Source organism: Malaya genurostris, chromosome 2 (assembly GCF_030247185.1).
Source record: "Malaya genurostris strain Urasoe2022 chromosome 2, Malgen_1.1, whole genome shotgun sequence".
NCBI classification, from domain to species: domain Eukaryota; kingdom Metazoa; phylum Arthropoda; class Insecta; order Diptera; family Culicidae; genus Malaya; species Malaya genurostris.
This window is the reverse complement of record NC_080571.1, coordinates 296266053-296283256: the sequence shown is the minus strand read 5'-3', so window position 1 is coordinate 296283256 and position 17204 is coordinate 296266053. Positions and strand designations below refer to the sequence as shown.

General features: G+C 37.9%; 1 protein-coding gene across 13 annotated transcripts in view; it reads left to right on the top strand.

Moving 5' to 3' along the window:
- Positions 1-17204, top strand: part of LOC131430657 (protein NDRG3) — a 175668-nt gene that overhangs the window by 75563 nt on the left and 82901 nt on the right. The gene's annotated exons all lie outside the window — the stretch shown is intronic.

Here is a 17204-nt window from a genome sequence, read left to right as displayed (position 1 = left end):
TTGCCACTCCGCAGGCACAAGCTTCGTGACACGTTCTGTTTGCCGTTATTTCGATTGTATGTTTTTTCTGTGTACTTGTCTCGTGGAATGTTTGTATTCCTAAGGCTTCACGCTTGCTTGAATTTGATTGCCTAAACAAAGCCAATGTTTCGAAAGTTCCGAAAATCGTAACCTGTTTCACTTAGTTTTTTTTTTGTTGAAATGAGAAAAACTGTATCTCTTTTATTTAAGAACTTGGCTCAGAACAAATTCTGTCTAAACATTCACGAAATGCAATGAAACGAATAACAAAGTCTATCAGCACGCACGTTAGATTCATTAGAATTGGCGTAATTTTCTGGCAGCGTTTTTCCATTTAATTTGTTTTGGATGAATATCTCGTGTGCAGACATTAGAAACAATGCGACAACAATTCGGTGCGGTTTCTGTCATACTGAAAAAAGAAACATAACATTGCGTGATGTGCCATACAAACAATGTTCTATGGAATGAGAAAATTGTCAACAATTAGCATACTGCAAGCAAAATTTAATTTCAAATTTTAGAGAAATATAAGTAAAAAAAATTAGTTCAAAATTTATTACTGCAAATTTGAGTCATACACTACTAGAAAAAATCATGTAAATTTGTGTGTTGACAGACATGAAAGAAGCGTCCTTTTTAAGTTACATTCAGTATATAATATGATGTCTTAGGCTTTACATCTAATTTTGTTCCATGGAACATCGAAACAGTCACAAAATTTAAATTTGTAATATTTTGAACAGAAAAATATAGCATGGTTCTCCAATCGTAAACATCAAAAATCTTAATTCATAACTGAACTGTAAATTTGACCTTTATCAGAATTTTGTTGATTCCCAAATCAGAACTCATAAATTTGTACTGCAAAGTTTGAATATCGTGAGACACAATTTAAAATCCAAAAAGCGGCCAGTTCTATAACCGAAAAAAAAATCATAAATAAAGTGATTGCTTCAGTCAAAAACTGAGTTAAAAATTAAAATCATGAATTTGAAATAGTTGAAAAAAATGAAAGTAGGAATGTTGCCATACTGCAAAATTTGAGAAAATTGTTATAGTCTTGTTAAGACGTAGAGCAGCCTTGAGCTTGTTTCAAATTTGATCAGTATCTTACGAGAAAAACAGTAAAAATGACATGCGAATAAAACTATGTAATGAATACCGCGATAAGGTGATCGCAAAGACGAGACTCGAACCCGTAGCTAGCTCCTATCCGGGGAAATCGTTTTGCCAATTGAACTACTTGCGTGTGAAAACACGTGAAGAATCAGCCTAGCTGTTTAGAAGAACCGAGCATGCTTTACTGTACTCGGGTACCACAGTATTCAACTATAGTCCTATCTCTATGGAAACCTATCCAACAGAAAACGAAATCTTATATCAGTGTTTGACAGCAAAGCAGAGAGTGAAGATAGACTTGCGATGAGAAATGTAGTTGATTGCTGCCGGAGGGGTTGCCATAGACTATGATTGAATGCTGTGGTGCCCGAGTACAGCGAAGCATGCTCGGTTCTTCTAGACAATCAGACTGTTTATTCATATGTTTTAATATGCAGGATAGTTTAATTGGCGAAATGATTTCCTCGGATAGTAGCTAGCTACGGGTTCGAGTATTGTCTCTGCGGTAATCTTTTCTTGATTTCCATTACATTCAGCATTCGCATGTCATTTTTCCAATCTGTTTTCCTCGTTAAATACTGATCGAATTAAAAATTTAAACTAAAAAGCTGGGAACTGAAAACTGAAAAATTTGACAAACATTAAAAAAATTAAAGAAAATAGAATGGATAAGAAACTAAAAAGTTTCTAAGAAGTTTAGCGGCAGAGAAATTGAAAAAGTTAAAATTTGAAATATTAGGTTAATACCGTGCTAAAGAAACGATTAAAATAATTAGTTTAAAAATTATAAGGAATTATAAAATCGTTGAATTATTGAAAATTTGAAAAGTTGGATATTAGAAGTGTTAAAAAGTTGAAAAAAGTACGGGTGTGCAATGTCAGAGACATAACTGGATGTCGTGAATACGAATAAAACTGACACGATTTCTTTACACTTTCGAATTCGAATTGATAGTTGATCGATTGGGTGAATTGCGAAACTTTCCCCCTTTTCAACACTAAAATTTTCAACGATGTTTGACGTCGATTATCTCATTTCGGATTTGCATATTTCATTAAAAAAAACTATCAAGATGCTGTACAGGATTCATTTCTGCCTTTTAGAAGTACCAAATTGTGGAATTCTCTACGATATTTAACACAGTTCGGATCATTTTTCTCGAACGATTTTTGCACAGCCAAAAGTGCACGAAGCAAATCAAATTATTTTGGATTTTCACTAAACTGATGATTTCTACCTTCGATTTGCAAAGAAGTAATCTTAATAGTTCTTTAGATAACATTTAGAGCCATTAGATCGGCTGATTTTATATAATGTTGTCCATTTTCCGTTTCTTGTTTTCTTTCTCTCCAATGCAAACGACCAGCAGCTGATGCAATTGTTCTTGCTTGAATTGAAACTAGCTTTGCGAACAAACCGACCCATCCGCTCGCAGTGCCAAATGATGCGAAACTGGTTTAATGCGTCTTCTCGCCTTGACGACCGGAAGGCAAATGAGAACTACGACCTGAGAGTTTGAGGTTTTTAACCACGCAGAAGGTGCGCTCTCCGATGCCGCTGTTTGAATGCGTCTTGTCGCCCCGACGTCCAGTTGAAGATATGTGCCTGAATACCTCAAAATCGTCGTCCTTGCGCGAAAAACCCAGGCAAAAGTGAAGAGTTTTCCGCGTTGTTTTAAAATTTTCAGAAAACCTAATTTTTGAGTTGTTTGTCGTTATATCACACTGTTCAAAATATTATCCTAAATTCCTGATCATATTTTTGATGAAAAAGTGAAAGAATTATGTTGCTGCCATTAATACAAGTCGAGATATTCACGATTGTAGGGGTATGAGGTGGGACCATCATCATCATCATCAAAAAGATTAAGTTCGGCCCATTCTTCCATATGGCTAATTTTGAAAAGGCGCCCCATAGTAAAGTAAGTCGTATTCACGACAAAATAAAGAATTTCATAGTTAAAGCGTTTCAAGTTTGAAAAGCTTAACAGTCGAGAGGTTGCAAAGTTGAAAAATAGAAACATTGAACAACAAAATAGTTGGAGAAGTAAAAAAAATTGATATTAGATACGTTTAATAGTTACAAAATTGTATAGGAAAGAACTGAAAAGTTGAAATTCAGAAACGTTGAATAGTTAACAAGTTGAATAGTTAATAATTTGTAAAGTTAAATTACTGAAAAATTGAAAAGAAAGTTAGGCAAATAAAATGTTTGAAAAATAAAATGTTGAAAGATTATCAAATTTAAATGTTAGACTATTGGAAAGTTTGAAAACTGAAATATTGAAAAACTGATTAGTTGGGTAATTCGAGGTTTTTCTAAATGAAAAAAAAAAGTTGATGTATCGAAAACGATAAAAAATCCAACTAGTGAAAATTTTAAAACAAGTAGAAAAATGAAACGTGAACAGGATAGAAGGAGAGTAAAAACGTTGAAAATTTGACAAATTGAAATACTCAATGATTCAAGAGTTACTAAACTCTGTAATACGTATGTCGAATTCAAAAAGTTAAAGATACCGGTTAAAATTTAATAATTTAGGAGTCGAAAAATTGTTAAAAAATAAATTGATATAATTCATAAGTGAAAAATAAAAGAGGGATGAAAAATGTGAGAAATCAATAGAATATTTGAGAAATCGAAACCTCAACAAGTTGAATAACTGACAGTTTGAAAATTTTAAAAATTGAAAGTTTATAAGTAGCAAAATTTAAATACTTATTGGTTCAAAAGTCGAAGAAGCTTTACCAAGAAAAAGTATAAATTGTAGGAAGTTTGAAAATTGGAATGATGAATAATTGGAATATTGAGAGGTCAGCGAGCTAAAAAGATGTCTAACAATGTTGAAAATGTGAAAAACTGTGAAGTTTAAAGGTTTGAATCTGAAAGTTTTAAAAGGCTTCATGGCAATTGTTCTCATAATCATATCTACTCCACCATTTATCTCGTATAGGAAAACTATTGTTTAGAGTGAAATGTGCCATCCTTGTTCAATATATTGGTTCATAGGATAAGAGATAAACAGATACAATCGCATCGAACTTTCGTGTCACTGTAACACTATAACTTTGCACATTTTTCTTTTTACAACCGAAGTAAATATACATCGACCGATTACAACGGAGTCCGTTGATTGTAGGCCGAATAATAAGCAAAATAATATGCTGACTCGACTAATAAGATTGGTGCAATTCCCCCAAAAAGTTGAGATCTTTTAAAATCAAATCAAATTAAAAATGTGAAGAATGTTGTAATAAAAGCTATTGAAAACCGAAGAATTTTAAATTCTATTATCTGATTTTGTACTCGTTATTTTTGATTTTTGAGTTCTAATTTCTGATTTCTGATTTCTGATTTCTGATTTCTGATTTCTGATTTCTGATTTCTGATTTCTGATTTCTGATTTCTGATTTCTGATTTCTGATATCTGATTTCTGATTTCTGATTTCTGATTTCTGATACCTTTCTTCTTTCCAATTTTTGGCTCCAGTTTATTATTTCGGATTTTTTATTTGAGAAAGGCTGGAGTCTTGGTTTCAGAACTAATGTATTCTCTTTTTTAAACCAAAATATAAAAAAATATGTCATTCGAAATCAATGTAAAAGGCATGATTGATGAATATGCGCAACGGCGCTTTTTCCCGTGTTTGTTTGTATCATAAAACATTAGAAAATGTCCCATTAAAGGAATCGATACAACGAAACCCATCCCATGTGATCTCAACAAACGATTGTTTGAATACTTTCATCCTATGGTGGAGTCATTTTTTGTGGATTATCGTGCCTCACAAAGCGGATCAGAACGAACATTTAAAACTTTGCAAATATGAAAATCTGCTCATGTACAAACGCAAACAGGTACAATGTTTTGGCCATAGAATAGCATCTGCCTCAGCAATGTCGAGGAAATGTTATCTCGGTGAAATATGGTCACGATTATCTCTCTTAGTCTACATTTGAAATAGCTTTCGAAAGCAGTATTTCCTTTATTTATGTTACCTAGAAGAAGCACAAGTTGATTAGCATTACAAACTGCTCGTTATAGACATGAAAAGGGTTCCTTGTAGAAAATGTATATACCGTTGGGAAAATTCGTCTTAATTCTCTAATTGAGTTGTTTGTGATCAGATCATCTCATTAGCTTAGATATAACTTCATTCTAAAAGCGAAAATATGATAGCTTTCTTATTAGAATATTCCAAAAAAATTTCGTTCACCTTGCTCAAAGCGTAGTGCTTATCGATTGGTCTGAGATTTTCGAGAGAAATTTATTTTTACAGCTTCGGTTTTCTCGCCCCATGGCACGTAATAGGAATAGGGAAATCCAGCGCCATCCGAGCACAGCATGAACGCAAAACCGCTTCCCATTGTGGCCGGCAGGCAGCGTTATTGATCTCAGCTGTTTCCGGAACTGTGTGAGCCGTCGTACGGCTTAGTATTTTCGGATTCCTTTTCACGGTTTGCACTGGGATCAGCGAATATCATGTTTTGCGCGATTCGGTTCGCTTCTGTTCAACCATTTCCGTCTCTGCTGTTTTCCGACAGATTTTATTGATGCATCATACGTGGTGCGCGTGGTGGGGCGGAAACATGGGATACAACACTCTGTCAAATATCCTGAAACCGGCTGGGAACCCAGCCGTAACAGGAGGGTGGTGCTGAGTAAGTTTATTTTTTTCCTTTTGTGAGTTGATAGATTTTTTCCGCAACTCATTTTCATTGGTTTGATGTTCGCAGCGTTACTAATTTATTTCTGGTCATGCTGTTGTTGAGGCACAATAAGGTTTTCACCAAGAATAGTAAACCACTGGCACCTGAATTTCCTCAAATATGGATTTGATTTTCGTTCGAATTCTGATTTCAATAAACGATTTCATATCTTCTTGAAATTCATTCCTGGAAGCCTTATTGGAATCGTGTTGTCTTTTCATAGCTAACGAATTTCATTTCAAAATTGTGGATTGCTTGCCCAGTTCCCATTCGGCTCATTTTCCATGCGCTACACAGGAAACAGCAACAATGTGGATCGATATTCCTTAATTGCATGTCATTATGAGCGCCAGTCACACGTACAAAGCTCACAGTCCGAGAGGCAATTATGTATAACCACAGACAAACGAGCGTAACACTTAGAAACGAAGAAAGAATCATTTGTCGAAGACATTTTGTCACAATTTGATTTGACAGATCATTTTCATTCCAAATCCACAACTTGCAGTGACCAAAGAATACAAATTGTTCCAATAAAATATAGAAAATGAGCTCACGATCTTGCTCTCTATGGCAGTGCTGCTGTTAATATGCTGCCATAACTTAATTTAATTGAATATGAATCAATATTGATTTACCTTCTTCCGTGTTTTGGAACAGAACTCAGAAGGGTGTGAAAGCAGTATTCAACAATGTCAATTTGAACATTGGTGGTGGCTGTCTACGAGTGCTTTGTTTGATGTGATTCTATTAGAACTGTGTTAATTCTTGACACAACTGACGCTTGATCTGATAATATTGCATGTATTTCTTACAAGGCCATATGATTCATTGAATCGCCGCTTGGTTTTTTTATGGAGGTTCCACTACTTGAACAATGATTGAAAATATATTTTATCTTGATTCTTTGCTTATTCAGCTCTTCTAAAAACACACACTATTGTCCTATTGGAGCTTGAGTTTTGACTGTCGCTCCTGTTTAGTACAACATTTTAATCGTAACCAGCTAAAATTGTACATAGAATTGTCTGATGATTGAATCTGGGATCGGCAATCCTTCAATCTGGCCCGATCTTAGATCGATTGTGGAATGAGAAGAAATGCTAGTCCGACACATCCTGCGAGTACGCACTCCACCCGAAAAACGTATCATTGTTATTACAAAACTAAGTATCCTAGTTTCAGATTTTCAGCATACATAAAATTATTCGTGCTCCAAAACGAAAGTTTTAGTGTTTTTTTTTTTTTTTATTCAAGAATATAATGTTTAAGGCACACTGCTTAAGCTCTAAGATGCCAAGGGCTTTTACTAATTTTAATTTACGACTAACTTAAAACTAGGGTTGTATCATTGAGTAATGTCATAATTGGGTCGCAATGGTTGACTTTGGCAGATCCAGCCTTCAGCTGGTGATCGGCAGTGGCCGGTGAATTGAATATTTCATGAGAGACTTCCATATGGCGTTGGTGAATGTTCATGTTGGCCGCATTCTTCGGTCCGTGTGGGTCCGCGGGAAACACCCCCAGGTTACGAATACCCGGCGGGTGGCTCGCATGCTGTTGGTAAGTTTCCGTGGGCGATGATGGTGTTGTTACAGAAGAAAATGAGAAAAAAAAATAGCGAAGTAAATATTGCGGAAAACGGAGTAAAAAGGGGATATGGGAATGAATTGACTAAAACGACAGAGATCTAATTAGTTGACATCGAGATGGTGAAGAGACGGGGAGGGGGGAAGCGAAAAGGTTAGTGACAGCACAAAGATCTTGTTAGTTCCGATGAAGATGGTGGACAGATGAGGAATCGGGATAATCGGCGGAAGTTAGTGTCGAACCTGCAGGTGAAGATTATTCTTAGCCACAGTTGAAACAACGTCGATAAATAGGAGGAACTTTCTAAGCCAGATGTAACAGATTACACTTGTATATTAATGTGTTTGAGAAACTCGTATATCAGAAGCATATATGAGCTATCCCGACTCGCCAACACATCCCGAACCGGAACTTCAGGCGGTCTACCTCGGGCCCTGAGGGATTCCAGTAGCTTCGACCTGGCGTCGCGATACTCTACGCACGACCACACGACATGCTCGATGTCCTGATAACCGTCGCCACAGGTGCAGAGCCCGTTCTCCACGATCCCGATACGCCGGAGATGTGCGTTGAATGTATAGTGATTTGACATGAGCCGTGACATAACGCGAATGAAATCACGACTCACGTTCATCCCCTTGAACCACGGTTTCGTTGATACCTTAGGAATAATGGAGTCCCAGTTCGTCATTCGTCCCAGTTCGTCATTCGTCCATGAAGTTTGCCAACTTTCGAGAGTTTTCTGACGAGAAATACTGAAAAATTCATTGAAGCAGATTGGTCTTTCATAAATATCACCTTCTAATGCGCCCACCTTAGCCAATGAGTCTGCCTTTTCATTTCCCGGAATGGAACAATGCGAAGGGACCCAGACTAACGATATTGAATAAGACCGTTCCGATAAAGTTCTCAAGTGTTCCCGTATTTTCCCCAGAAAATAAGGGGGGTACTTTCCTGGCTTCATTGCCCGGAGAGCTTCTATTGAGCTTAGACTGTCCGTGACAATGAAGTAATGGTCTTTGGGCGAGGTTTCAATGATCTCGAGGGTGTACTGAATAGCAGCTAATTCTGCGACGTAAACTGAAGCCGGATCACTGAGTTTGTACGAAGCGGTGATGTTTTGATTGAAGATACCGAAGCCTGTGGACTCGTTGATGTTTGATCCGTCAGTGTAAAACACCTTTTCACAGTTGACTGTTCTAAATTTATTATAAAAAATATTTGGGGCCACTTGAGGGCGCACGTGATCCGGAATTCCACGAATCTCTTCTCTCATGGAAGTATCGAAAAACACAGTAGAATCAGAAGTATCCAAGAAATGAGCACGGTTGGAAACAAACGAAGAAGGATTAATATTCTGAGCCATGTAATCAAAATACAAGGACATAAAACGGGTTTGAGAATTGAGCTCAACTAACCTTTCGAAATTTTCAATCACCAGAGGATTCAAAATGTCGCATCGAATGAGTAAACGATATGAGAGATCCCAGAACCGGTTTTTCAATGGGAGAACGCCCGCCAGCACTTCGAGGCTCATCGTATGAGTCGATTGCATGCAACCCAAGGCAATACGCAAACAACGATACTGAATTCTTTCCAGCTTGATGAAATGAGTGTTCGCCGCGGATCGGAAGCAAAAGCATCCGTATTCCATCACGGACAATATCGTTGTTTGGTACAGCCTGATCAGGTCTCCTGGGTGGGCACCCCACCACGATCCGGTTATTGTACGAAGAAAGTTGATTCTTTGTTGGCATTTTCGTTTCATATACCTAATGTGACATCCCCATGTGCCTTTGGAGTCGAACCAGACCCCGAGATATTTAAATGTGAAGACCTGAGCTATGTTTTCACCCCCTAGTTGAAGCTGTAGTTGTGCTGGTTCTCGCTTCCTTGAAAATACAACCAGCTCAGTTTTCTCCGTAGAGAACTCGATACCCATTTGAAGAGCCCATGTGGATAAGTTGGCAAGAGTATCTTGTAACGGCCCTTGCAGATCGCCAGCTTTGGGTCCTATAATAGACACAACGCTGTCATCGGCAAGTTGTCTTAGCGTGCAAGATGTGTTGATACATTTATCGATGTCGTTTACGTAAAAATTGTATAAAAGGGGGCTTAAGCATGAGCCCTGAGGAAGACCCATGTAACTGAATCGTATTGTCGACAAATCACCATGCGCGAAATACATATGTTTCTCAGACAATAGATTATGTAAAAAGTTGTTCAAAACTGGCGAAAGACCATGCTGATGCAGCTTCTCAGATAGGATGTTTATGGAAACTGAGTCAAAAGCCCCCTTGATGTCTAGGAAAACTGACGCCATTTGTTCCTTACGAGCAAATGCCATTTGAATTTCGGTTGAGAGCAACGCCAAACAATCGTTCGTTCCTTTGCCTCTGCGGAAACCAAATTGTGTATCTGAAAGTAAGCCATTAGTTTCGACCCAATTGTCTAGACGGAAGAGAATCATTTTTTCGAACAATTTCCGGATACAGGAAAGCATAGCAATCGGCCGATACGAATTGTGATCGGTGGCTGATTTTCCTGGTTTTTGAATGGCGATCACTTTCACTTGTCTCCAGTCATGTGGAACAATGTTGCCCTCAAGGAACTTATTGAATAAACTCAACAAGCGCCTTTTGGCGGGGTCAGGCAGATTTTTCAACAAGTTGAATTTTATTCTGTCTAATCCCGGGGCTTTATTGTTACATGACAAGAGTGCAAGTGAGAGCTCTACCATCGAAAACGGTGTTTCGTTTGTGTTTGGTGTCGCGGCGCGGGTGATCTTCTGTTCCGGTACAGAGTCTGGGCATACTTTTTTAGCGAAATCGAATATCCAGCGGTTGGAATATTCCTCGCTTTCATTCGTGGTGTTATGATTGCGCATTCGTCGGGCTGTGTTCCAAAGAGTGCTCATAGATGTTTCTTTCGTTAAGCCGTCTATAAACCGACGCCAGTAACCGCGTTTCTTGGCTCTAATCAAGTTCTTAGTTTTAACGTCTAACGCCGCGTAATTCCGGTAATTATCAGGTGTTCCATTTTTTCTGAATATTTTATACGCGGAGGCTCTCTCCGCGTTTAAATTTGTGCACTCTTTGTCCCACCACGGGTTGGGAGGACGGATGTTAGTTTTCGCGCCGGGTACACGTTTCGTCTGAGCTTGAGTCGCGGTGTCGAGAATCAAGCCAGCCAAAAACGTGTACTCTTCCTCCGGAGGAAGTTGTTGAGTTCTTTCAAGTTTCTCAGATATCGAGGTCGCATAGCTGTTCCAATCAATATTTCGTGTGAGGTCGTACGAAACATTGATTGTCTTCGATGGTTTTGAGCCGCTGGTGATTGATATTACGATCGGTAGGTGATCGCTACCGTGGGGATCAGGAATTACCTCCCACGTGCAATCCAACCGTAGCGATGTCGAGCAAAGGGATAAATCCAGCGCACTTGGTCTTGCTGGTGGTGCAGGAATCCGTGTCATTTCTCCCGTATTCAATATTGTCATATTGAAGTTATCGCAGATATCATGGATCATAGCTGATCTGTTATCATCGTGAAGACAGCCCCATCCCGTACCGTGTGAGTTAAAGTCTCCCAAAACCAACGTCGGTGCGGGAAGGAGCTCAATGATATCACTGAGTCGCCGATGCCCAACCGAGGCTCTTGGGGGAATGTAGATGGAAGCAATACAAAGGTCCTTACCTTTGATTGTAACATGACATGCGACAACTTCAATACCTGGTATCGAGGGGAGGTTAATTCGATAAAAAGAATAGCACTTTTTGATCCCTAAAAGTACTCCTCCGTAGGGATCATCTCGATCCAGGCGAATAATGTTAAAATCGTGGGAGTTTAAGGGTATTTCAGAAGTTAACCAAGTTTCGCACAATGCAAATGCGTCACATTTCAGATTATTTACTAGAAATTTAAATGAATCTATTTTTGGGATAATACTTCTACAATTCCACTGTAAAACAGTGATTAGATCCGTGACCTCGGTGGGTGATTTAGCCATCGAAAGATACAATCGCTGAAAGAAGGGGCCAATTTGCAGTCAACTGCTTCAAATATGTTTTTACTGTAGGCATGAAAGCAATTAAAATGCTTCTAAGAGGGTCTGAAATATTGAAAGTTGTAAAAATCCAGTCCACAACATCAGAAAACTTGATAAGTCCAGCACCTAGTTGGTTCTCTGGTGGATTTTTAGGGACGCTTGGGGATTTTGTAGTCCCTGGAAGTGGTGGGAATTCCATCTCGGAATTGAGTTTTCCGAGACCAGGAGCTTTTTGCTTCGGTGATTTTTCCCGATTCCCGTTAGCTGTAACTTTTCGAAGCCCTTCGGAAGACACCTTCGAACCCTTACTAGGTAGCTTATGAGAAGATTTATTCATTCTTTTCCTACAGCTATGAGGGACCGCTGAAGATGGACCTTCCAAAGGGTCGTCAGAATCGCTCTCGTCAGTCGACAAGCAGGCATATGGATTCGTTGTCTGTTTAGGAGGGGTGGCACTTTTAAGCATCTCTGCGAAGGAACGCTTGGAGTGCTCCTTTAGGGAACGCTTCATTCGATCACCTCGCAGTTTGTAAGCGGGACAATCAGAGAGGTCATGTGGACCCTCCTTACAGTAGAGACACTTTTCAGCATCCTTACCGCAAGAGCCGTCCGCATGAGCTTCCCCACAGTTAGCACAACGTGGCTTATTGCTGCAATGGGTAGCTGTATGCCCCAGTTGTTTGCAATTGGTACAATTCATTATCCGGGGTACAAATAAACGAACAGGCAAACGAACCCGGTCCAAGAGGATGTAGTTGGGCAAACCAGTGCCGGCGAAGGTCACACGATAAGAGTCTGATTGGGGATAAGACTTTGTTCCATCCCCTGCGATCGATACTGAATGCAATCGCTTGCAATCCAGTATCTTGACATTCTTAAGTGAGGGGTCTTTAAAACAACCCGCCCCGTACTTAAGAATATCCTCGCAAGTCAAACTCGCATCGGTGACCACACCGTCGATTTCTACTTCGCGAGCGGGCACGTAGACGCGGTACTCCTGCGTAAAGGGATCCTTTTGAACAAGCTCATTAGCCTGTTTAGAGCTAGTAAACAAGACCCTGAGCTTGTCTGGCCGTATTCTATCAATACTTTTTATAGTATTATATCGCGAAAACAGGTCTCGCGATATTTTTAAAATATTTAAATTTTTTTCTCTTGATTTGGTCCGGAAATAGACCGCGTAAGGCCCGGCCGGTAGTGCGAGCCCATCAGGATAGCTCTTTATGCGGGACATTTTACAGACAAGGGAAGTCTCCATTTGAACATCGGGAGCGGGGGGGGCAGGACTTAAATTAGACATGTCGCGGAACTACTTCCGCGCAGAAACAAGTAATTCGGGGGGAAATATAATGGTCAAAAACGAATAATCGAAGTAACGGTACTTAACTTAAGATCCAACGGGGGACACCAAGCTGGTCTTCGTCGGTCGGCGTATCGCCGCTTTGATGATGTGCAAAAAACCTCCGAGAGGAAAAAGCACACTTATTTATAATCCTCACACAATGGCCGCTTGTTTATAATCCGCACACTTGGCCTTGATCGCCGAAACAATAACCGGCTAACGGTACCGTTTCGATCCACCGCTCACAATAAGGCACTGTTCTATTATATAATGCGAAAAAAAACCTCTCAGAGGAAAAAGCACTATTGTCTATCACACAATATCGTTTCGATCGTCCGACCACTTTATCACACACACACAACTGGTTTTCAATGCTTTCGCAGTAAATCCAAATCACGTCCGTTCGCTCGGAAGGTTGAAACGGCAATGAGTTTTAGTGTTGTTTCGATTTAAATAAACTTTATTCACAGGAATTGAACGAAAAATAAAGAAAATCGAAAAGAACAATTTTATTGAATATTGGACGGGTTAATTGTTATTAACAGAAAAAAACTCTTCTTAATCCACCTAGTGATGTCATTGCTTGCTGTTTTTCTCTTGTCATTTAAATAGGGCGATTGTACGAAATCGCTCTAATTTACTAGAGTCACCATATTATTTTACCGTTTACTCGATTTTCAATTAGAGCTTTGTAATGAAATCGGATACTAAATCTTTGTTTCGGCACTGCGATTTGTCGGTTACGCCTCTTATAAGATTATATATCCCGAACCGGAGATGTTCGCCATTACGCTTCCGAACTTTATCGATGGTCTTATACTAACATTCTAATAAGCATAAGTTTGTCAAAACCTTTTTTCATGGTCCATGGTCCTCTGTGGTACCACACTGAAAAAAAATTGATGTTTCTTTTGCCTTTCTCATATAGAAAGGTTATGTAATCACTGTTAAAACCGACTTTTCAAACGAGGCCTGAAGGACGAATGTCATATACCATTCGATTCAGCTCGACGAATTGAGCAAATGTGTGTGTGTGTACGTGCATATGTGTGTGTGACAAATATGTGAAAACAATGTCACTCACTTCTCTCGAAGATGGCTGAACCGATTTTCACAAACTTAAATTCAAATGAAAGGCTCATATAAAGTTCCTGAATCTCATTTGAACCCGACTTTCGGTTCCGGAATTACAGGGTGAAATTCAACAAAAATGTGAAAGAATGCATCGAAACTGTGAAAATAATGTCACTCACTTTTCTAGGTGATGGCTTTACCAAATTTCACAAACTTAGATTCAAATGAAAGGTCTATTGGTTCCATACAAAGTTCCTGAATTCCACTTGGATCCGACTTCCGGTTCCGGAATTACAGGGTGATATGTACCAAATATGTGAAAATAATGTCATTCACTTTTCTCGGAAATGGCTTAACCGATTTTGACAAACTTAGATTCAAATGAAAGGTCCTAAGATACCATAGGAAAATCCCAATTTTCATTTGGTTTAAACCCTGCTTCCGAAGGTGCTTAGTGTAAAAATGTCAGTTTCCAGATTTTTTTTTCATAAGCTACATCTTTATATTGGCTAGTTAATTCCTCTAGCTTGCAGACCATGAGAGTCTGTACTCAAACAAACTATCGATAGTCCCGTGATTGATCTGCTGAATTTTATCCAAGTCCGACTACCGGTACATTTTATTCCAAAATTCAAATCTCCATAGAGAATCGTGAATAAATTTGTAGGTCATATTAGTGTATGGTTAAATGAACCGAATGTCACTATGCCGATATCCAGCTTTCGGTTCCGAAAGTACCGACAATAATAATCAAATGTGATAAAATGGAGCTCACATCACTTTCTAACTTATGATTGAATAGATTTTCGCTAACCTAAATTCAAATGTAGTATGTCTATGTAGTAGTATTACGCAACAGAAATCTTCAAAACTATTTTCTAAGCTTTTTCAAATTGTAGTATTTCGAATAATTTCTGCTGTAATATAAAGGAAAGAATGAAAATGAGAAAGGCATCATTACACCACTAGGTGGATTGAAACAGGTTTTTTTTAAATACTTTATTTGATGAATTTTAGTTGGCGTACAAGTCTAATTTGACGTAAGAGTACAATTTTGCTATTTAAAGGTACAGTATGATCAACTTTTAATAGACCTACTGTTTGGGAATATTTCCACCTATACATCTATTTGTATTCAGTCAGTAGTTGCCATTTCAGTTAACAGCAAACAAAGTCAAACTTTAGCAACTCTCCGTGTCACTGACTGTTCTTAGCATAGACGACAGTTGTCAAAAAATGACGCTAACATTCAAAGAGAGCTTTCGCAACCAGCATTGGTATTGAGTGATTTGCACTATAAAACTGGTGGTTTGATACCTTGTTGTGATATCATAAACTTGAGTAAGAAGCCTGCTAGAAAAAAACTCTGCTTTGTGTACCGTTGGCAGAGTCCAATATTTTTATCATTTCGAGATTCCACTGTTTTTTATCAAAATTCTGGTAATTTATTTCATCCGAGGAAAATATCATTAAAATTATTTAATATGGAAGAACACTGAATTATGGTGCTTTTTAGGGTTAACAAATCGATTGCAAAGAAACAATAGATCATTACTTCTTGTACGTTACACGGAACTGGACGTCGTGGTTAGGACCTTCCACTAACAGCAGGAACCACAGATCTTTTGGGCGGTATAAATCCTCAAATGTACAGGTCGTGCTCTAATTCACTCTTCAGGTTATCAGGATTCGAAATTTGCCTAAGAATACTAGATCTGGATCGGGAACTTAACTCAATACCTGAATTCTGAGCTTAATTCCATGTTTAGAATTTAGTTACAGAATTCAGCTTCAGAATTTAGTTCCAGAATACAGGTTCACAACTTAAAACTGAGAATTTAAAGCTGAATTTGGGTTCAGGAGCAGAATTCTGAACAAGAATTTAATTTCTGAATTCAGTTCCACAACTTAATTCCTGACTTCAGTTTCATAATATAACCCATAAATTCACTTTCAGAATTCATTTCCATATTTCAAGCTCAGAATTCGGAACCGTACATGCTTGAACTTAATTCAACTTAATTTGTTCAGAACTCAAGCTCAGAATTCAATACTAGAACTAAATTTGGACGCTAAATCCAGTGTCACAGTTCTAGAACATTATTCATGATTAAGTTTCAAACCTGAATTTTGCAACTGAATTCTGATCCTGTTACATGCTACGAATTGAGTTCCTGAATCCTGGCCCAGAATTAGGTTCTGGTGTAGATAAATATATGATGGAAAAAGTACTCAATAGCTGTAAACATCAGATAAATTCCACAAATCGGGAGTCATTAAAATATACCGTATTCGAACTCACGTCCTCCATCTATGTCTGTGACATCATCCACTCGACGTTTTTTTCGTTGTTGCTTGAGTTAGCTTTGCTTTCCATACAAAAGAAGTATTATTTTCTCCGATTTAAACAGGCAAATCGGTCTGAAAATGGTATTCGATTTGAACTCTTGTCGTTTCTGTTTCTGTGTTCCTCAAAGGCTGTAATTTTTTGGGTGTAAGTAATAATTTGTAAGTAAAATCTTGGTAATGCATTTCTTTTGTGCAATTTGAGCTTCGGTTGCAATAGGCTTCGCAACCTATTCTGATTTGTATTCATATTATATCAGCCTGTTTCGATTTGTATTTCTTGCGATAGAAATGTATTTGAACCCCCGATTTTTCACGTCTAGGGAAATAATTTTACAAAATACTAGAATTATTTTCATTTGATTTCACTACTATTTAGTGAAAAAATTTATTATCTCCTGTGGAAAATAAAAAGCACAGAATAAACTTTTTTCTAGTACTCAACAAATGAACGATCTTAAAACCGAAATTTTGAAAATGAAATCTGAACAATGATATCTCACAAATCCTACTCAAACCTTCTTCAATTCCAAGCCTCTAAGAGACACTTTAAAATCGGTAGGCGGTTTCTAAAAGTATATTTCCATTGTTAATGCATACCGAATGAATGATGCAATAAAATAAAACTATGAATCTTTATTTGTCTAAATTTGTACATTTTATAATCCAAAATTGTATTGAATATCACACAAAATTTGAGTTTTTCTTGCATATTTTTTTTAAATTTACTCAATTGATGGTTGAATGAACTAATACTTTGATATAAGTTTGTTATTGCTTTTTATTCGGGAAGTGTACATTTATCTAATATTATCGGAACTGTCTTTCCTTGTGTATTGGGAAAAAATAACTAAACTCATGATGACTATACGCATTTTATATTTAAAAAAAGAAACAAGAATAAATTTGTATAAAATCAAATGTACATTACCAAACATTTGACAACAAAA